Raw genomic sequence first — 23,824 nt, forward strand, 5'->3', positions numbered from 1 at the left:
GCAGAAAATGAAAATGCGCATGCCATTCCAAAGAAGGCATCACGCAAAAGGAAACATATTTCTTCAAGTGTCCATTTGGGATCAAAAAGGAAATCTACTATGGTAGAATATGTTTGCTGGCCCGACAGACAAGATGATGATGCCTCGGGCATTACAGAAGGGCAAGAAAGAGGCCCAGGAGTTGTTGAGTCTAAAAAAAGGCACAAACATAAGTCTGTAATTTGTGAGGAATCCTCTGGAAGTGTAGAGGTTGAACTGAGTTACAGTTTTGATTTTGATTCTGATAATGATTTTATAAAATCTAAACAATCAAAAAAGGATGACACCTCATGCTCTGAAAGCAAAAAGAATTTATGCCCTTTGGGTGGAAGTATTTTTGATCCTTTACTCATTAAGCATCCTCTATCACCAGAATGGTCTCCTTCTGATCATGTGGCAAGATATCTTCAATATTGGATCAGAAGGGAGATACCAAAGGAGGTGCATGTAAGGCTCAGATCTGATTTCCCACGACCTACTATTGAAAATAAGATGTTGGTAACACCGGAGTTAGACCCTAAGAGGATTGCTGTCATCTCTAAAGGGGGTCGCGACCCTAGGAAAGGTATTGACAGAGAGCTAAAGTCCTGTCAGGGCAGATTATTAGATATTGTCGGACTATTGTCAAAAATCTTTGACATGGCAGAGGAGGCATATGTTTGTAAGAGTGATATTGATGTGGAAGAGTTACGTGAATGGATACAGAGAGTAGTTTGTTACATGGAAATGCTAATACGGCACTCACTATTGAAAGGAGGAAAAGTATTTTACTTAAATCAGATTCTAAATTGGTTGATTTAGCATAGAAGGAGGAAGGGCCTTCGGCTAAAGGTCTTCTCTTTGGTGAGGAATTTATTAAGGATCTATCAAGATACGTTGGAGCATTCAGCTCTTTACAAAAATCTCAGAGAGATATTAAAAAGGTTTTCAGTGATCGTGTTTTTGGGTCGGCCGGGGGATCGAGGAGTCGGTTCCCCGGTCGAGGCCAGGGCATCATGAGAGGCTCCTTTTCAAGAGGTTACGGATTTAGAGGTTATCAAGGTCAGCAGTTTTATCACGGAGGAAGATTTTATCCCCAGAGACAATGTTCAAGGGGAAGATTCAACAGAGGTGAAAGACGAGGCAGAGGTTCGTCTGGTAAGTCAAGACCTTTCTGTTATCCTCTTAAAATTGGGCAGCAGACTTGCCCAATTTTTTCATGTATGGTGGACAATAACAAGGGACCCTTGGGTTTTGGAAACCGTACAAGGTTTTCGGATAGAGTTTATTGCACATCTAGTTCAAAGGATTTTACCAAAAAGGATTATTTTTCAGAGAAGTCAAATGACATTAATAGATTTGGAAGTACAAGAATTATTAAAGAAAGGGGCGATAGATAGAGAGAGAGATCATGTAGAAGGTTTTATTAGCAACATCTTTTTAGTAGAGAAAAAGGACAAGGGTGGTATGCGTCCAGTGATGAATTTGTAAGAGTTGAACGACTGGATGGTTTACCACCACTTCAAAATGGAGGGAATTCATTTGCTGAAGGATGTGTTGTTGAAAGGAGATTGGATGACCCGGTTGGATTTGAAGGATGCATACCTTACAATTACAATATGCAAAGAGCACCAGAAGTTTCTGAGGTTTGTGTGGAAAGGTAAGATGTGAAAGTTTGTTTGTTTACCTACCTATCTTGAGCCCACAGGGCTCGACCACAACGCTCCGTAACTGTGGTAATTACCAAATCAAGTAGTATATTTGAAAATCTTAATTTTGTGCTCAATGTTTAAACTGATTAACCAACCTTAATAGACTGATTTGAATTCGACACAAAAACAAATATCTTTGCATAGTTATGCGTTTTTACTTTGCATAAATTCTTCGAAAGAATAAAGTACATCTGTAGATCAATAACATAATATTACAACAAACACAAAAGCGTTTAAGCAAACAATATATTCTTGCGATAATCTTCTTCACTTGTTGGTTGCTGGCTCAATGCATTTCGAGCCGAAGGCTGGCCCTTCGTCAGAAGCCTTATAAATCTATAAAAATAATACATGAATGGTATTCAGCAGCTTCTTTAACTTACACTTGGTTGAACATTACAAAAATCGCATCTACAGCTAGAATGCGGGTTTTTGCATGATCCAGTAGTTCCTGCCAATACCCCCTTTCTCTGTACTTCTGTTGTTTGCATTTACCAGGTCTAAGAACTTAAAGGAGATTCTGTAATAAGGCTGGTAATACCTCTCTGTGACTGTTGATATGCGTAACACTAGAAATATGAACAGTAAGACCAAAGTTGTGAGTGTCAGATTTATCAGTCAATATATTCACAAAGTGTTCATTTCTTTTCCACATTTTTTCCCATATTTGTTTCTTACTTTGTTTTTCACTTCACTTTTATACTCGTGTTTCAATTTGAGCACTTTGTTGTATCAGTCAGGTGATCGATCAAGCTTCCTGTAGATTGTCATTTTGTTGTACAGTACGTGGTTTATTAGTACTAAGGAGGTTTCGTAGGTTTGTTAATCTGCAGTTTTTCATGATGTCGGACTTGTGTTCCACAGTAGGACTTCATCAGTGTTCATTTGTGTTTTTGTTGTATTTCTCCACTTCAAGATGGCGCTGGAGTAGATTTCGAGTAGTCCCTTGTTAATGTTTAACCCAGGGTAGGGCTGTTATAGGATTGAACAGCGCAAGAGTTTTTTTATAACCACACCGACGAGTTGGTTTATCTGGTAGAAGACGTTGAGGAAAGAGAACGAGTTATAGATTGGCTTTGGCAATCAAGGTAAGAGTAGATCGTGTTTCACAAGGTTTTCGGTAATGATTTTAAGCAGCCTCCGTTTGTATCTGTGACTCATGCTGGGTAGTTCATTTACAGATTGGATTGGAAGTTGTACTTGCCGTGAATGATACTAGCTACCTAGGGACGCCGCATTGCAGAATCACGTCTGCGGAGGTAAGATGGTGGTATTTAATGTTAGAGCACAGTTGACGCGCACACCATCATTGATATTTCACTGGTATTTCATTATTGTTTCCATTTCAGTTTTGGAGGTCGCGTTTAAAAGATTTGGGTCATTGTAAGTCATTTTCCTCTAGTGTCTTTTCACAGTGTTTATACACAGAGGGGTGAGGTGAAGGGTCTTTTCATTTTTTATCTCAGAACGGTAACTGACACATGATGAATAATCACGACATGTACAAAGATAAGATTGTGAGTGATTTTTGCGATTTTTGTGATGTTCAACCAAGTGTAAGTTAAAGAAGCTGCTGAATAGCATTCATGTATTATTTTTATAGATTTATAAGGCTCCTGACGAAGGGCCAGCCTTCAGCCCGAATTGCATTGAGCCAGCAACCAACAACTGAAGCAGATTATCGCAAGAATATATTGTTTGCTTAAACGCTTTTGCGTTTGTTGTAATAATATGTTATTGATGTACAGATGTACTTTATTCTTTCAAAGAATTTATGCAAAGTAAAAATGCTTAACTATGCAAAGATAGCTGTTTTTGTGTCGAATTCAAATCAGTCTATTAAGGTTGGTTAATCAGTTTAAACATTGAGCACAAAATTGAGATTTTCAAATATACTACTTGATTTGGTAATTACCACAGTTACGGAGCGTTGTGGTCGAGCCCTGTGGGCTCGAGATAGGTAGGTTTCCGTGAAGCCACGGTTCAGACAAATGTGCTACCACGACAGCTCACTAAAAGTTTAAAAGAGTCTAATTTGCTTAAAAAAAGTCTTATATTACAATTTATTTCCAATTAATAGGTCCAAATAGGTGTGCTTCTCTACCCAATATAAGAAAGTTTGTTTGTTTGCCATTCGGCCTGTCATCAACTATGTGGTGCTTCACCAAGGTGTTATGACCAGTAACAGCATTTCTGAGAGAGAGGGGTGTTCGACTAATTATTTATTTGGACGACATTTTGATTATGGATCAGGACAAAAAGACTCATCTTTCTCACACAAAGTTGGCTGTAGAGTTACTAGAGTCGCGGGGTTTTGTGGTAAACAGGAACAAATCTCAGTGCATTCCGAATCAAAAAACACAATTTTTGAGTTTTGTAGTGGATACTGTGGAGGCAGTTTTGAAGCTTCCAAATCAAAAATGAAAGATAATTCGAAAAGAATTGAAAAATGTTTTAAAAATGAACTGTATTTCATTAAGAAACTTAGCATGTATTGTTGGTCTACTTTCTTCAACAATACAGGCTATTTATTCTGGCCCTTTACATTACAGAGCCTTACAAAGATTAAAGGCTTTGCATTTGAGGAATGGTTTGAAATATTCAGAGAATGTGTGTCTTTCACAAGAGGCAAGACAAGAATTGTTTTGGTGGTTGAGAAATATGGAAGCATGGAATGGGCAAGCAATTTTTGGAGAGAATGCGGATCTGATTGTGGAATCAGATGCAAGTTTGTAAGGCTGGGTGCAAGATGCAGATCTCAAAGTACTGGCGGACGTTGGACGTGTCAGGAAGCTGCATATACATTGTTTGGAATTGTTAGCTGGTTCTTTTGCAGTAAAATGCTTTGGGGATCAGACTGACAGATGTTCAGTGATATTAAGGATGGCCAATGTTTCTGCTGTGAGATATGTGAACAGAATGGGAGGTCCAAGATCAAAAGGTCTAGCAGATTTAGCAAAGGTCTTTTGGGATTATGGTCTGGAAAGGAACATTTATGTACAAGCAGAGCATATCCCAGGCAACAGCAACTTAGTGGCAGATTGGTACTCGAGGATTTTTTACGATTCCAGCGACTGGACCCTAGACAGGTTAGTTTTTGTGAAGTTAAACCACCTTTGGGGTCCTTTTCAGGTAGACCTTTTTGCGAACAGAATAAACACCCAGCTAGAGAAGTTTTTCAGTTGGCACCCACATCCAGAACCACTAGGGATAGATGCTTTCCTCCAGGATTGGAGGGGTCTCTGCCCATATGCTTTCCCTTCTTTTTCAATGATCAGGGATGATTCGGAAATGGAGGGAAACGGTGGTGGTGATCACATCGCTTTGGAATTCTCAAGCATGGTACTCTATGTTGTTGGAAATGAGTGTAGATTACCCAGTACTTCTGCCGAATTTTCAGGGAATCTTACGAGGTCCTCTGGGAGAGTTTCACAGATTGGTGGAATCAGGTCATCTTCAGCTTGTGGCATGGAAACTTTCAGGAGAGTCTGGAGAAAGCCGGGACTTTCATCAGGGGCTTCAAAACTCATTGAGGTATCCTGGGCTTACAGAACTAGGAAGGCATATAAATCAGCTTGGAATAAGTGGAATGGTTGGTGTATGGAAAGGGACCAAGATCCCGTTTCAGCAGCTATAGTTCATGTGTTAAATTTTTTTGCTGATTTGTTTAAAAAAGGGTTAGCTTATAGGTCGCTGAACCGTCATAGGTCTGAGATTTCGTCTGGTCATGTTTTAGTGAATGGTATTACTGTCGGACAGGATGTTATGGTAAGGATATTGTTAAGAAGCATCAGGTTAGCAAAACCCCCTGGTCCTAGATATACTTCTCTTTAGGATGTATCACTCGTTCTGTGTTTTTAAGAATCTTGGAATGACAATATGGAAATAAATCTGAAAGATTTATCATGCAAACTTACGATGTTGTTATGCCTTCTTTCATTCAGAAGAGTTTCTGATGTTCGTGCTTTATAAATCTCCAGTAGGTGTTTTACTTCAGAGGGTATTTGCTTTTACGTTAAACAGAGAACAAAAACTAATTCTCCTACTATATTTTATCCATTCATGGTTGAAAATGAAAAACTTTGCGTGGTGCGTTGTGTGAAAGAGTATGAACGTAGGACAGCACCATTAAGACCTGGTGGGGTGGATCTATTACTCATTTCTTTCAGGTATCCCTATAAAGCTGTTTCTTCACCCACTTTGGCGAGATGGGTGAAAGATTTGACGAAGATGGTAGGTATTGATATAAGTATGTTTGGAGCACATTTGGTGAGGGGTGCGGCTGCTTCTAAAGCTTGTGTCTTGGGTGGTAGCCTGCAAGACATTCTACGATGTGCTGATTGGTCTACTGATTCTATTTTTAGACGTTTCTACTTTAAACCGATAGAAAATGCAGCTAAATGTTTGGTTAATATGCATTAAACTTGCATAATGTTGGCCTCCCTGTCGTGCCATAAAATGTAGATTTTCCACAGCTACAGTGGGCTGAAAATCTGGATTTTATTAAATACACAGAGGCTAATATTATCCCTCCCATGTTTATTTCCCATCCCTGATGATGTTTCTGCTTTATTATCAATGCAGAACAAAACGAATCAATTTGGGATTTGTTGGATTCGAATATATCTCATCTCTACGTTACTTGAAACAAGAAGATTTTCTATGTTGGTTTTGATTAGAGACTGAAGGACTGAAAGAGTTTATTTGTTAGATGCTTTTCTTATTCGCAGGCAATATAAGAAGAAAGAGATGATGAAGAGGAGTTTTATAGTTTTTTAGAATGTTGTTCAAGTTTCTGTATTCTGTATTCTAAGAACCTTTTTCATGTGCTGCTGAGTGGTAGCAATAACGGATTTATTGCATGATGTTAGCCTCCGTGTCCTTAATAAAATCTAGATTTTCAGCCCACCGTGGCTGTGGAAAATCTACATTTAAGGTAATTGAAATAGAGAGAAGGTAAAATGATTTACTGAAATTGAAACTATTTGTCAAGAATTTAATCTGAAGCCTTTGCGTTTAGAAGCCAGCTTCTGCATTGTACATACCTCCATTTCTACCTTCAAATACACAGAAGCAAACCAATCATTCATTTTGTGAAGCAAAGGTCTCGGCAGACAGTCATTTAGAAGATGCCACCAACCTTGGATGCATTGTCATCACCACAAAACTCAAATGCTTTCCATAGACTTCTGTGGAGTCAATCACTGTGTAACATTTTCTCATTCTCTATCACATTCTTCATCTCCATACACTTCTACTGGATCAGCTGTCACAATCATTTCAATCCACTCCCTGAACAGACTCAATAGATTTATTTATTTATTTTTATTTATGCATTTTTATATAGCGCGGACTTTACCCGAAGGCGTCAGAGCGCTTCACATTAGGAACAGAAATGAAACATAATGAGAAACATTACAAAAGAACAGATTGCAAAAACATACGTTACTTACATAAGGTAATAGTGACAATTGTGAGCAAACAAAATACATGAGGTAGTAAAAACTGTGAGCAACCAAAAATACATGAGGTAGTAAAGGTAATAGTGACAATCGTGAGCAAACAAAATACTTGAGTAAAAATTGTGAGCATCCAAAATACATGAGGTAGTAAAGGTAATAGTGACAATCGTGAGCAAACAAAATACTTGAGTAAAAATTGTGAGCATCCAAAATACATGAGGTAGTAAAGGTAATAGTGACAATCGTGAGCAAACAAAATACTTGAGTAAAAATTGTGAGCAACCAAAATACATGAGGTAGTCAAAAGTGCACAAGAGGAAATAAAAGTGACAAGTGTGCAGTTATAAGAGAAAACAGAGTATAATTAGAGGTATAGCCCTGCAATAAGTGCTAGACACTCAGGCTCAGGAACAAGCGTTACGTGGGCAAGGTGGCACTTGTGCAAGTATCAAAGGTAAAGACATGTGAGAGGTAGCAGCCATGTATTGCAAGGGCAGAGTGGTGTGTGCATGTTACAGAAGGGCACCGAAGTACCTGACTGCCGTGTATCCTTGTAACCCCGAGTTAATAGAGTGAAACTGATTGATCAGTTAATTGATTAGAGCCATTGAAAATCATTACCTCATGCAGAATCACCGTAGACTGACTGAATCACAGACTGTTGTAGTGTCGAGAGCACAGGACTGCATGTCTGTGTCTGACTTGCCAGAATGCATAATGGACAACTGGGGATGAGGTGTGTTCAACGGAATTCTGGTATTTCTGATCCGTGCTTATACATGGGTATGTACAGGGATCGGAATATACAGACACACTTGGAATCCCGGCATATGTGCATACATATGCCACAGAAGGCTTTTTCTATGACTATCTGCACATGTGCATGTCTGTATGAGCCTGTCAGAGTGCTGGCAGTATGTGTGTGTTAACCGCATGTGTTCTTTTTACCCATGCCTGCTATAGTGTTTGTGCATATGTTCCTGATGACTTGAAGTGTGCATACATATCCGTCTTTGTGTGTGCATTTTAAGTGCATGCATGCCCATGTTTCCATATTTCTGTACCTGGGTAGGGTCTATGTTTTTGGTCTTGTGTGTGCGCTTCTGTTAGCGTATCTTCCTTCTTTGATATATCCCTTTGTCACAAGGTGTCTCTTTCATTCTGCATCTACTATCTTGTTGGTTGGTTTCCTTGTGTTTATTTGTTTATGGGTGGGCCTGTGTCTGATGCTCTCCCTTTATGTGGATAGGCTTGTCTATGCACATCTGTCTGAGCCGAGGCCTGTGCACTTCTGTGTGCGTGTGCTTTCCTGTTTTTTATAGGGCACAGCTGCTAATTTAATCACATCCAGGGCCTTACAATTTCGGCAAATAACAGTAAATTGCAGATGTCAAATATGGAAATCAGGATTCAAAATCAAACATTTTAGCAGTGCTTCAGTGAAGTCGCTTTAGAACGATTTTATGTCCTGAGAAATACAATTTTGAATAAAAATATGTCCCAAAAATTAAAGACTTGTATAGAGTTTACTGGATTTAAATGGGGACTTCTATTCTAGAGTCTCGCAAATACCCTTTACAGGTTTCGTTTGAGTCTATTTTTAATTCCCTTTCACACCTACCTGGGTCTATTCTTTCAGTACCTATGTTTACATCGGTACTCTCTTACAGATTGCCTTGATTGCTTCTGCAGACGGAATGCTGAGTAAATCATACATTTAACCCCAGTCAAGAGATCTGGGTTCAATCCATCATTCTTTTGCTCACCATGCCACCCCAGTTTAGACCCAGCCATATGCAAATCAGTCTTGACCCTGTGCCTCATGGGAACAGACCAGACCGAACTGCAAAGCCAGGTCCTCCGTGGACCGGAAACAAGCATCCTGGAACTGTTTTTTGGGTGGGGCACATCCGGGAACTGGTTTCTGGGTATTACCCTTCATCGGCCAGGCTAGCTTGAATCCAGTGGCACAGTGAGCAAGGGACCTACGTCTGGGCATACCCATCGCACATAGGGCGAAAAATGCTATGCAAACAAATGATGGACGGAATGCTGAATGAATCATACATTCCTCCCAGTCAAGAGATCTGGGTTAAATCCATCTTTCTTTTGCTCACCATGCCACCCCAGTTTAGACCCAGCCATATGCAAATCAGTTTTCACCCTGTGCCTCATGGGAACAGTCCAGACCGAACTGCCAAGCCACGTCCTCCCTGGACCAGAAACAAGCATCCTGGAGCTGGTTTCTGAGTATTACCCTTCATCAGCCAGGCTAGCTTTGCCTTCACAACTGAAAAGCGTAAGATTCAGCTTAGATCCTCACTACACTTGTGACTTTGAATAGTCTTGCAATGGAAATTATTTCCTACCAACAATGTATGGAAGTATGGAGAATGCCACTGCAGTGGAGTGACTTAAAAAAAAACCTAGGTATGGAATTTAAAGACTTTTGCTCCCAAGTTACTTTAAGATGTGCCTCTTGGTTCTGTCAGAAACGTAACCACAATTGGTCCTAGATAGTGCTGCTATGTGTTGCACTATGTGTTGACACCGTCTTTCAGAATGCGGACGCTTGTATTTATATTAGTATAGATGGCAGTGCATGTGTCTGTGTGTTGATGTATATTGTTGTTCAGTTTAGTATTAATCCTTGTGTAAATGCCTCCTTTTTGTGGTTGTGTGAATGCATGTATGTGTATGTCTGATTTTGGTTGTGTTTTTTTCTCCGGTTTGATTGTGCATTTGTAACTGCGTGCATTTCATTTGTATGCGCATTCGTTGTTGTGCTCTCACTGTGTGTGTGTCTGTGTCATTCCTGTGTGTGCACCTGTTTGTATGAATGTAATCAGACATGACAGATCCTGTGCTTTGCACCTACTGCACAGATGCGTGTGCAACCTCCTTATGATATTAGGGGCCCACCAGCAAGGGGGGGGACCGACCACCGACATAAAAATGGTGTGACAAAGGCCGCTTTATTGGAAGCAGGTGCACCCTAAAATACCAAACCTTGGCCTGTGCCGTACAAAACAAATTCTCACTACGTACATCCCTGCCTGTAAGCCCCCCATCCCCACCCCTAAGTAGTTTCCCAACATTGCAACAACAACACAACATTCCCCCTGCAACATGTCTCCATGCCTACCCAACTGTAACATAACATCAGTATTCCCCACCCTCTGCCAGACAGCCCAGACCTCCTGCCATGTCCCCCCTTTTTAACAAGGAGAAACGCCACCTCTGGCTCTGCACACCAGCACCTGCTCCAGCGACACGAGCAATCCCCCACAACCAATCATCACTCTAGTGCACCAGCTCCCAAGAAAACCCCTCCAAAACAAAACAACCCTAAGACAAGTTAACCCCCTCCTGCTAAACTGCCCACCAAAAACAAGGGAGGGAGGGCGGGAAAAGACTCGTGCCCCAGGGACCCTCCACCGGCTGCCGTGTCACTGCCACCAAAATGGTGGGCAGTGACACAAAATGTCCGGTACAGTAGCCAGCCAGCCCAACAGGAGCCCAAATCTAGCCCAAGCCCCCCGGACCAGCCCAAACAGCCCAACTGCTCCGTGCCCGTGCCCCGTTCCCTCCCCTACAGGCCCCAAAAACCCCTGGGGGAGGCAGGCCTCCCATTGGTCGGCCCCCCCCAAAGCCCCATTGGGGCCCACCAGCAAGGGGGGTGGGAACCGACCACAGACACAAAAATGGTGTGACAAAGGCCACTTTATTGGAAGCAGGTGCACCCTAAAATACCAAACCTTGGCCTGTGCCGTACAAAACTAATTCTCACTAAGAACATCCCTGCCTGTCAGCCTCCCACCCCCACCCCTAAGTGGTTCCCCAACATTGCAACAACAACACAACATTCCCCCTGCAACATGTCTCCCTGCCTACCCAACTGTAACATAACATCAGTATTACCCACCCTCTGCCAGACAGCCCAGACCTCCTGCCATGTCCCCCCTTTTTAACTAGGAGAAATGCCACTCGAAAGCCGCCTAGCGACTTTCGACCCCCCATAGGACTCCTGCCCCAGGATAACTGCGCAACCCCAGAGCCACATCCAGCGCCTCCTTCAACTGCACAATGTATAATTCCATCCCATATCTCGAAAGGTGGACCCCATCCTCCCTGAAAAAATACACTGCCCCGTACCTAAGCTCCGGGTGCTCCATTCTACCCACACCTTCCCTGGCACAGAAGTCCCTCATCTCCCTGTTAATCTTTCGCCGAGTTCTATCAATGGCCCCTGGTCGCTCCGCCCCCCACCAACACCTCCTGGGAATGAAGTCGGACCAAATCACGTGACATCCTGACTATTGCCTCCTGATCTCTAGCAGGTCCCTCTTCATCTGCTTGACCAGCGCCAAACCATTGCACACTACCAAGTCATTCTCACCCAAATGGATGACCACCACATCCGGACACACTCCCCCCGCACCACATTATTCAACAGCGGCATCAACTCGTGCCAACGCATTCCCCCCTTTCCCCTCCAATGACACCTAAACAGTCTGTCATCCAAGTCCAGGTTAAGCTTCCGGTGCCTGTCCCACTCAGCCCTCTCTGCCCGTCGGACAAAGGAGTGTCCCACAATGTAAATGTCCAACATCGCCACAGCCGGCCCCGTCACAGCACCTGAAATGACACATATGTAGGAGGGCGAAAAAACTGTCAACTCAATACGTCCCGACTACCCCTCGCATCCTGACATATGTCCTATAGCAGTCCGACTTCCACTTCCCCAACCGCTTGATCTCCTCCTTCCCCCAACCTCTCCGTGCCGCCTCGGTCGCCGCCCCGATCCGAAAGGAATGCGTCCCAAAAGCCTTCGGGTCCTCAGCCATGTACCGCAGGGCGTGCCGCAGGACCCCCAAAACCTGACCCGTCGTCACCCTGCCTCCGACCTGTCGACCGTAAACCTCCCCGTCCAACACAACCTGGCCAGCTGCCAATTTCCGACCCCACGCCTTGGGACAAACCCCTTCCCCACCCCCCGGCCCCAACACCACCCAGGTCCCCTCCCCCCACGGATCCGTTTTGGAGCATCCCAAGCGCACCGCCACCTCCTGGGCCCGCACCTCCACGTCCTCCCAAGCGACCCCCGGCCCCCCTTTTTGGCCAACCAACTCCCGACACCCGAAACGCTCCAAAAAACATCCACGACATAAGGGCCGAAAACAACACCGTCTCCCCACCATCCCGGCACACCGCGGCCAACAAGCTCCCTAACAAGGACTCAGTGATGGGCCTCCGCTGACTCACACGCGCCCCTCTTTCCCTCGCCCAGCCTTCCAGCAATCACGCTCCCAACTCCCCCGCCGACGGCGGATACCCCCACCACATCTTACCCATGAACGCCACCGCCGCCAGCTTACCCGCAATCGTCACCCTCGATAAGCCCCTGTCCTTCAAAGCCAGCATGAACCTGACAACCTGCTCCTCCCGCTGCCACCGGTCCCCGTGTCTTACCGCACCTGACCACCGAAATTCCTCCCAAGCCTGAACATACCCCTTCCAAGTGGACTCCGCCAGTGATGCCCTCACCAGCTGAACGACCCGGAGTCTCCCATCAACCAAAGCTCCATCGGCACCGGCGTCTTGTCCTCCTCCGGCTCCGTGGCTAGCCCATGGAACCTCTGCCACTGCGAACGAGACAAGGCATCCGCAATGTCATTGTCCACCCCAGGGACGTGTTGGGCCTGAAACAGTATGTCATTCTCCAAGCAACGTAACACAAACACTTTCATCAGCTTCAACACCTGGGGGTTCCTGGCCGACTGCCTGTTGACCACCTGCACAACTGACATATTGTCAACCCTGAACAACACCCGCTTGTGCGCCAACTCCCATGCCCACACCGTGACTGCCACCACCAGCAGAAACAACTCCAGGAACGCAATGCTGCGGCCTTCCGCCTGCCACTGCGGCGGCCACTGCTCCGCACACCACCAGCCCGCCCAGTACAAACCGAAACCTCCGACCCCCACCGCATCTGAAAACAGCATGACGTCCCACTCCCAATCCTCCGGGGGCACCATGGGCACGCCATTAAACCATCCCAGGAATGTCATCCACATCCGCAAGCCCTTCTTCGTCCCCGCGGACAAACGCAAATGGTGATACGGCAACGACAAACCGGACAACACCAGACCCAGTCGCCTGCAGAAAGTACGACCCGCTTGCATCACCCGGCACGCAAAGTTCAGATGCCCCAACAGGACCTGCACCTCCCGCACCGTCACCTTCTGTTTCGCAAGCATGCCGCGAACCAAAGCCAACATTGCCGACCGCTTGTCCTCCGGCAGGCGTGCTTCCATGGCCGCGGAGTCGAGCTCTATACCAAGAAAGGACAACACCGTACTGTTACCGTGTGTCTTCTCTGGTGCCAGGGGCACCCCAAAATGTTCCATCAGGTCCGTGAAACCGTCTCGCTGCTGCTGGCAGTCCATCGAACCGGGCCGACCCCCAAGAAAAAAAGTCATCCAGGTAGTGCGTCACTGTCTCTGAGCCTGTGCGCCTGAAAAAAGCCCACTGCAGGAAACGCTCGAACAAGGCACAGGATATAGAGCACCCCATAGGTAGCGCCTTGTCCATGAATATGCCCCCCTCAAACTGGATCCCCAGCAACTGGTGATCCTCCGGGTGCACCGGGAGCAGACGAAAGGCCGACTTGATGTCACACTTTGCCATAATGGCGCCCGGCCGGACCGCCGCTACGATCTTCCGTGCCACATCCACGGACGAGTACGACACCGAAGCCAGCTCGGAAGAGATGAAGTCATTCACTGACGACCCCTCCGGCCACGACAGATGCTGTATCAGCCTGAACTGCCCCGGCTCCTTTTTAGGCACTACCCCAATCGGGGAGATAAGCAGGTCCGGCAGGGGCGGCACCGCGACAGGGCCCACCATCCGGCCCTCCTTCACTTCTTTGAACAGCTTCTCCCGCACAATCCCCTTGTGCTCGTTCACCAGATTGTCCGCCCAGCGCGCAATCCGCGGGCCTTCATAGCCCAACCGTAACCCTCCCGAAAGCCCCGACGCAACACGGCCGCATCCTCCGCCCGCGGATACGCTGCCAGCCATAGCTCCATCCGCTCCAGCTTAACCGGTGTACGAGCCTTTTCCCATCGCCCCCGTGCCCCCTCTACCGCCTCCCCACCCCCATTCTGCACCCCCCACTCTGAGTGCCCCCAGCCACGGGCTGCTGTCCTGACAAACCTCCGACCTCCCAGCAGCGCACCACCGGGTGTCGCCTCTCACACTTGGAGCACTTGTGCCGAAACCGGCACACCTGCCTGCCACACGCCCCCTTGTTAAAGTCCCAGCAAGCCCCAACCGAAGCTTGCCCGGAGCTCTCCCCGTGACCCACCCCCCCCCCGCGGTGGGGCGGGCCAAAAAGGGGGACGGCACAAGCGGCAAACCGCTGGCCGTATAGATGGTGCGACCGAACTTCGCCCCCCCCCCCATCGTCTGCTAGTACAAGTCAGAGTCCAGCTCCCTCCACTTCGCATCCGGGTCAGACACCATCCTCGCCCGGAACTCCTCATCATAGTGGAACCAGGCGTACCCCCCGTAAGTCACCTGTGCCCTCCAAACCACGTCCATGTACTTAAATAACGCGATGGACCGGTCCAGATACTTTTCACAATATACGCTAGCGTATATTAAGAATGCGGCCAACCAATTGTCAATCGTCAGCGGCACCTTGGGGCACCTCGACAACTCCTGCTCCTCCTCCTTAGACCCCTCCTTCGAGGTCAGCTCCCTGTGCAACAGTTTCAGAATCTCCACGTACTTCCCCTGCCATATCTTTTCCTTCGTCGCCAGCGACAAATGAGCCCCCAGTGGCTTGGTCACCCCCATGTATGGGAGCTTGCGCACCGGTACCAAGCAGTACTCCTTCCCCCTGACAGCGGACTCCCCCGCGCCTCCCTCTGCGGCTCCGCTCGCCCCGACTCCCCCGATCCCGCCGGTTCTGCCTTGTCGGGCCCACCCCATGTCCTTCACATAACGGCCTTTCACCAGGCGCCCCCCCGTCTCCCCCAGCCTCCGTCCCCACCGACACCTGCGCACAGCGCCGCTTGCCCAAACCACACCCTGCTCCGTTCCCCACCTTACCTGCCGTCAAGGTCGACGTCCGCGCCGGGTCCCGCTGCCTAACCAGTGGAGCAGAGGGGGCCGTCACTCTGGGCGCGTCGTGCCGTGATCCTACCTGCAATACACTGCCAACAATGTTACTCATCCCCCTTCCCCCTCCCTAATCTCCCCTTCCTCCTCCGACTCTCCATCACCCACACCCACGTCAAGCATCTCCCGGTCACCCCCAAGAGGGGCTAGCCGAATCAAACCCGCCTTCTCCCGAAACACGCTCATCAAATCAGTCAAATCCACACTCACCCTCCTCTAATCCGCAACACATGAACCAGTAGCAGCTTCCACCATTTCTAAACGCACTCCCCGGCTCACGGCGGCCGTCACAACCCTTTGGAAGGGGGCCGGCGGGGATCCATCCCACCGGCGTCCGCTAGGCGCCCACGCCAGGTCCCGCGGTGGAGCGCGACCGCCCGTCCAAGGCAGAGCCGGCCCATCCTCTCGGTGGAGTGGAGCCGCAGGCTGCTCACCCGAGCCCCACGCCAACAGTTCCTGCCCTGTCCCCCCTTCCTTGCTGCGCCCCACGCCCCCATCCCGCAGAGTGCCCCCGCTGCGTGCCACTGCCCCCCGCTGCCATCCCTGACCCCACTACTCCTCCCCCCAGAACTCCCCCGTGCCTCTCCCACCCCCCCAGCCTGCCTCCCCCAAAACCGCCTGCCCCGCACCCCCACTCCGCGGCGCCCTCCCTCAGCCCAGCCACTCTCCACACCACCCATGCCCCACGAGGCGGTATCCCCCCCTGCTCCCCAAGGGCTCCCCCCCTGACCGTACTCCCACCCCTCTCCCCCCCCCCCCGGCGAGGGCGACCTACTCGGACCCACCGCATTCCCCCCTCCCCCGAGGAAGACCCCCAATCCAGCACTCCCCCCCGCCCACCTGCCCCCCCACTCCCTCCTCCCCCAGCTCAGATTCCTCGACGGGCAAAGGGGACCCCCCTCCCCATCTTGCCCCTGGCCCTCCACCACCTCATGCCTCACAGGAACTCCTCCCCGTGCCCCCTGCCCGTCCCCCACTTGTCCCCCCCCTGCTCCTCCGGCTCCACTATCTCAGCCACGGTGCGCTCACCCCCTTCACCCCCCGACCCCCGGCCCTGCCCACAAATGGAAGCGCCGGCCGCCTCGCTCCCCGGCCCCCTCCCACCCTCTTCTTCCTCCCATTCTGCCGATTCCATGCCCGGCCCACCCGCCCGCCCTCCCCCACGCCCCCGCCCCCTCTCCCCCCACCCGGAGCCTTCCGCAGCCATGACCACGGAGGCTCACATGCGAGAACAGCTGCCGCGGCGTCGCTCGCAGCGCGCCGCGATGGCCTTACCTGCACGTCGGGCCGGACCGCGGTGGAGCGCGACCGCCCGTCCAAGGCAGAGCCGGCCCATCCTCTCGGTGGAGTGGAGCCGCAGGCTGCTCACCCGAGCCCCACGCCAACAGTTCCTGCCAAGGAAAAATAGCGGAGTTCAGCATGCCAGGGAAAAAACGCCCCCCACGCCACCCCACCCGGCCCTGTCCCCCCTTCCGCGCTGCGCCCCACGCCCCCATCCCGCAGAGTGCCCCTGCTGCGTGCCACTGCCCCCCGCTGCACACCCTGAAACCCCCCATTCCTCACCCCCAGAACTCCCCCGTGCCTCTCCCACCCCCCCAGCCTGCCTCCCCCAAAACCGCCCGCCCTGCACCCCCACTCTGCGGTGCCCCCCCTCAGCCCAGCCACTCTCCACACCACCCATGCCCCACGAGGCGGTATCCCCCCCTGCTCCCCATGCGCTCCCCCCCTGACCGTACTCCCACCCCTCTCCCCCCCCCGGCGAGGGTGACCTACTCGGACCCACCGCATTCCCCCTCCCCCGAGAAAGACCCCCCCAATCCAGCTCTCCCCCCACCCACCTGCCCCCCCACTCCTTCCTCCCCCAGCTCAGATTCCTCGACGAGCAAAGGGGACCTCCCCTCCCCATCTTGCCCCTGGCCCTCCACCACCTCAGGCCTCACAGGAACTCCTCCCCGTGCCCCCTGCCCATCCCCCACTTGTCCCCACCCCGCTCCTCCAGCTCCACTATCTCAGCCACGGTGCGCTCACCCCCTTCACCCCCCCGACCCCCGGCCCTGCCCACAAACTGAAGCGCCGGCCGCCTCGCTCCCCGGCCCCCTCCCATCCTCTTCTTCCTCCCATTCTGCCGATTCCATGCCCGGCCCACCCGCCCGCCCTCCCCCACGCCCCCACCCCTCTCCCCCCACCCGGAGCCTTCCGCAGCCATGACCGCGGAGTCTCACATGCGAGAACAGCTGCCACGGCGCCGCTCGCAGCGCGCCGCGATGGCCTTACCTGCACGTCGGGCCAGACCAGGTCCATGCGGCCCGCCTCCCCAAGCAGCCTCATAGCCTCCTGAACCCACAGATCAGGCAAACCCGCCATAACTACCAGGCACCATCGATCAGCCACACACGCTCGCCGCCTCGCTCACGCTCGATCCGCCTCCCTGAAACGCCGACACGCCGCAAGACAAAGCACAAGCCAACGAAGCACCGTGAGCCCAAAAAACTCGTGCCCCAGGGACCCTCCACCGGCTGACGTGTCACTGCCACCAAAATGGTGGGCAGTGACATAAAATGTCTGGTTAAGTAGCCAGCCAGCCCAACAGGAGCCCAAATCTAGCCCAAGCCCCCCGGACCAGACCAAACAGCCCAACTGCTCCGTGCCCGTGCCCCGCCCCCCTCCCCCTACAGGCCCCAAAACCCCCCCCCCCGGGGGAGGCAGGCCTCCTGTTGGTCAGCCGCCCCCCCCAAAGCCCCATTTTGAAAACTAAATATTGTTCTAATGTCGATTTAAGCAAATGAGAGGAATTGGTGTAACAGCTAGGGCGAGCGACCTCGAATCTGAGGAACTGGGTTCGAATCTCAACATCGATGAACATCCTTTATTCTGGGCAAATCACTTAATCTCCCCTTGCCTGGCAAAAATGAATGAGTCCTCATGTAACGCAACTGGTGCTGTGTATATTTCTCTGATACCCGATTCGGGTCAAGTTCGCGCTATAACTTTATTACTAAAATACTATTTTCTGTTTATTTGACTACCTCTCTGTATGTTTGTTTTCCTATGTTGCTCTTTGTTTGTACTCCTGTGCACCTTTTTGTGTGCCTGTCTGGTTTGCTGCTGTTTGTGTGTTTTATCAGTTTTTTGTCCTTCCACCTCTGTGTGGCTGCGTGTTTGGTTCTGTGCCTGTTTGTGTGAATGTAGGTAGGTTAGATGGATCAGGAGCTCGTTTCATCTGCTGCGAGATGTATGTGCAACGTGCACATCAATTTTGATTTCTAGTGTTGTTTCATAAGTCTAATATCAATAAAAACGAGTAATGTCTAATTTAGCATTAAAACCTGCCACTCAAAGTACTTTGAAGCCAAGGACTATGGCACCGACCGCTATGTAAACAGTTAAATAAGCAAATTATGTTTCTGTTTGCGTGCCTGCCTGTTTCTGCATGCCTGCGGGAGCACCCATGTTTGTCTGTTATTTTCTACATCTGTTCATTTTTGTGTGAACGCTGCAATTACATAATATTCCAGAGTTTCTCAGTTTGACGCTTCCCCTACAAGGGTTATTTTACATTCTGTGCATGGGCTGGACGGTTTCTGCTCTAATAAATTAATCATAAGCTCATTAGATTAATGTTATTATGCTCTCTGTCTCAGTGGTTTGTTCTGAGCATTTCAGAACACTTTATACTGTAAGAGCAAACCAGCAGAGACTTCTGATGACTTTCAATATTTGCTTGTTTAATTCCTAACTTATTGTGTTATTCACTTCATTGTGGTTTATAATATGCAGCTAAATACAATATCAAAAGCACTGGCATTTCTCATCAAGTACATATCCTTACACATCTGATGATTCCAGGCTGTTAATTTCCATACACGTGGACTTGTCATGGCAGATTTCTAGGCTATCCATATAAGCTAAATGTACTACAGTGCATCTATATTGGAATAATGTATATAGGTAGTGATTACCCTGCATTTCAGGCATGGATCCGCCTTCCATGCTGCCATTAGACAACCATGGTACAGAAAATATGACAATAATACCAGTATTTGTAAAGCACAAACAATTACCAGAGGGTGTCAAGGCACTGGGGCAGTGGCATAACAAAACCTTAGGGGGCCCCCTGCAATGTACTGCAAGGGGTCCTCCTTATGCGATCACTACCACCCGCTGGTTTAAAGCACCTGACCCTCATAATCTACCTCAAAGCTAGCAGCAAGGTTTTCACTCATACACATGGCTTCAAGGAAATCAACAAGTTCTGCAGTGAGGAAGACATTAGGGCATATAAAAACATTTTTTTGGTCTTATTGATTTACAAAATGGAGCTATAGGGTAAAAAGGGGAAATGCTTGCTGACATGAAGGGATTCCAGGGCACAGTCATAGGGCTACGAGCATTTCAAAGTTAGCAGTGTGTACAAGTGGTGCCTTTGTACTACTGGAAATTCCATTTGCAATGCACCAATGGACCATGTTACAGGTCATTATAATCTCACACATTTCCCGGTCAATCTTTTTCAGTCAGCCTCTCATCTTTAGCCCTCATTCTTTCATCACCTTTTCTGCTTTGAACAGTTCACCTAATCTCTTATTCTTCCAGCACTGTTACCCTTTCCAGCATATTAGGCCTCCCACTCACTAGCACAGGTGTAATTTACCTTTATCATTCTTATTTCTGTCATTCCCAGTTTCCCCGCCCCATGCTTCCTGTTCTCTTCTCTCTCCCAGTTCTTTAATTCCACTTCCATCAACTTTTTTGAGTTTCCTCTTCAAAAACAAGATTATGTCTCTCATTCTCATACTGCTGTCATGATCCCTCACAGTTCCCCTACTTGTTCTGACAATTTCTCCCTCTGCTCTATTTCTCCTGGGTTTCTTTTCACCCAAGTCTCTCATTAGTCCACTCTATCTCTTCCAATTTGCTGCTTACCTTCAACTCTGATTGTCTCATTCTCTAAACTATACCTATAACGTTTTGTACTCACCTCAATCTCTCCCAGTTTTACTTCCACCCTACACTCACTCTCCTCTCCCTCTTCAACTTGTACACATGACATTCTCCAATATCTGTACCACCCCTCCCTCTTACATTTAATTTTACCTTTGACCACTAAATATCTTTCTTCAGTTCATCTCTTATTTTCCATCTCATTCTTCTCATTCTCTCACTATCACCTCTCAATGCTACTCTCAGCACTGTCTCTGATCTTCTTGCTTCTGCATCCTCAGTTCCCAAACTATCTTCAACTTTACCCCTTTCTCTTATTTTCAAACTCCTATCACACTTGTTTCCTTCACAGATACCTCGCTCATTTCCCATGCACCTACTTACTTCTTGTTTCTGTATTACTTTTATTACTCTGAGATTTTCCTTTCAGCTCACTCAACTTCAGCTTCCCTTACTCTTTTTAGTTTCATATTTTACACTTGTGTCATCTCTCTTTCACATTCCATAATTTCACTCATCCTGTAACATCCATTAACACTGGAACCTCCAAGCAGTGTCTCAAATGCATTCTACTAAACTGCAGATCAGCCTCAGCACATGCAGCTGACATTGCTGACCTTTTTCTCACTCACGAACCTGACCTCCTAATCCTTACCGAAACTTGGCTAAATGAATCGTCCAACCCGATCCTTGACATAATGGACCCCCCTAATTACGACATCACTAGACTAGACAGACCCATTAGACCAGGAGGCGGTATTGCCTGCATCTACCGGAACAACCTCGCAGTGAACAGCTCACCCTCACTGAATCTTTCCTCTTGTGAATATCTTTGCTTAGATATCTCTAGTAATAACATACCAATTTGTTCACTGCACATTTTTTACCACCCACCTGGCGATAATCTCACCTTTATCGAGCAATTCATGGATATTCTGACCACACATACGGATCATCGAAATATCTAAATATTCCTTGGTGATTTCAATCTCCATTGGAACGACCCTAAGGACCCAGCAGTTAATAGCCTCAAAACATTCCTGTCGGACCTTGACCTTCCCCAAATCTGCAATAGCCCTACACATGTCAAAGGCTCAACCCTCGACTTGGTGATTGCCAACCCAGAGACCATTCAGCTTAACACAATCCTCCTCTGTGATTGGTCTGATCATCACTCCATCATCTTCTCTAACAAGGTACCAGTTAAACTACGCTCAGCACAACCAACAAGACCCAAAGTATGAAAGAAAAACCTGAAAAGCCCCCTCACAGATTTATCCTCATCCACCAATGTCAGCCACCTGCTCCCCCGGAAGACCTAACTGAGGTTAAAGCTTTGGCACAGCACTACTTTAACTCCATGACCACGGTCTTAGATACTACCGCGCCTCTACAACTGAAGTGACACTCTACAAAAGACTCTAAACTTTGGTATGACAGTAGACTCAACAAGGAGAGACGAGCGTTAAGATTAGTTGAACGGAGAAGGAGGTCATCACCATCCAAAGACCACCTTAAACTGCTAAGATCCTCTAGAAACTCATACTATAGAAAGATCAGACACTCAAAAGCAAACTTTTTCAATAATCAGCTAGATCAAGCCAAGAACCGACCCAAGAAGCTCTTTGAACTCGTTAAAACTCAATCTCGTGGCCTAGCTCACCCTCCCCAAGATGGTCAATGCTCCCCACACAGCTGCGAAGAATGTTCTTCCTTCTGCACGAGAAAGACGGAACTCCTGAAAACAGATCTACTTAAGGTCTCATTGACTCAAATGGACATAGAGAAGATCACCCCTTCTCACTCGCCAGTAACCTCAAGCACCTGCACAACCAAGCTCGCCCTCAAAAACAACGCCTCCTGGGCCTCCTTTATATCCTACAGTGAAGAAACAATCCTAAAAGCGCTCACATCCTTTAACCCCTCCAACCACTTTCCTGACCCCCTTCCTGCTAACTACCTCAAAGATCTCATACCAATGCTAGTGCCACTTTGGACAAAGATGTGATGAAGTATGAAGGGATAGGTGTGCACAGGTGCCAAAATGCCATATGTGACACGTCAGTCATTTCGGGCATTTCATCCAAAAGCACTGTGCAAACAAGGACCTCTGATCCCATGTTTAAAAGCTAAACACAAAACTAAAAGTTCCAGAATGCACAGTGATCTTGGATAAAAAGCTAGAACCAGCTAAGGTATCTCATATGATGGCAAGAGAGTGTGGGTCTAAGTGAAAACGTACACACCACTATGTCAAATTTGCCAGGCCCGAATCGTAAAATGTGATGAAAAATACAACCTCAGTGTGCTATCAGGTGCATTTGGGTTATGCATTTAGTAAGCATTTTTTTAATCTTGTAGCTTTCATAGTTATAATACATAGGTTTTAGAGATACCTGCAGGATCAAATATGCTTTTTAAAGATCATTTATTTTTATTTTACCAATGGTTCCAATTCACCTTATGGTGCGTACCTGGGTTCCATTTCAATATGTGTTTTTTGGTATCTGTATATTATTTTCGTCCGTGAATAATAACATCTAGATATGTGTTAAATAATCGACATTTTGAACCCCTACAAACTAGGAGAAGATATCTGGAAGAAAAAATGTACTCTCAGCTCCCAGATACCTTGTCAAATCAATATCTATGCCAGGCTCCTCGTACTCTCAGATATGTGTTAAATAATCAACATTTTGAACCCCTACAAACTAGGAGAAGATATCTGGAAGAAAAAATGTACTCTCAGCTCCCAGATACCTTGTCAAATTAATATCTATGCCAGGCTCCACTCTCTGATTTCTATCGTTTCACATCTCTCCTATCACCCTTTATTCAAGAAATTTACCACTCAACAAAAATGTATAACAATCTAGGAATGTATGAAATGTATGTAATTCTATTGTTTGTATTTATGTTATACATTCTATGGGCACATGTATCATATTCTAGGCGGTATATCATGAAATATGAATTATTTACTGGCTCCAAAAATCTAGGCAAAGTGCATCTAACTCATGTAAACTGCTTCTAAGAAAATAAGAATGAATAGTAAACTGTATTTATAATGTCGTCCACAGCATCGTGATGGTACAGTCCTGATAAAGACACAGTCTACGTGTCGAAACGCGTCGACAGGAAACCATCTATTAGTTGTAGTGTTTTAATTGAATATTCTTTTGTTCACCCATGTATGCATATGCAATGATATAATGATGTTTTATCCAAGTTTTATTAACTAGTAAACGATTTTATCAAATGATTCTCTAAACTATACAAAATTAAAATACACTTTTACTCTGAAGCAGTTGGATACTAGTATTAATTATGTCATGTTTTTGCCTCGTAAATGATGCCAGTTATTAACCTGCGTACCTGGGTACGTTAGTTTACAAATATTGTTTACCCTGACCCAGGAGCTTGATCCATATCAGGGGGTCCTTGTTTCTTCACATAGTATTATTTTCGTCCGTTCAGACCATTTAAATGAACACGAAA

General features: G+C 47.6%; 1 long non-coding RNA gene across 1 annotated transcript in view; it reads left to right on the forward strand.

Moving 5' to 3' along the window:
- The window catches only part of LOC144767265 (uncharacterized), a 279,638-nt gene extending 256,109 nt beyond the window's left edge, over positions 1-23,529 (forward strand). The window contains exon 3 of the long non-coding RNA XR_013598126.1: positions 23,407-23,529. This is a non-coding gene — a long non-coding RNA (uncharacterized LOC144767265). The remainder of the gene's footprint in view (positions 1-23,406) is intronic.
- Positions 23,530-23,824: the final 295 nt, after the last annotated feature.

This window comes from Lissotriton helveticus, chromosome 7, assembly GCF_964261635.1.
Source record: "Lissotriton helveticus chromosome 7, aLisHel1.1, whole genome shotgun sequence".
In the NCBI taxonomy this organism is placed as follows: Eukaryota; Metazoa; Chordata; class Amphibia; order Caudata; family Salamandridae; genus Lissotriton; species Lissotriton helveticus.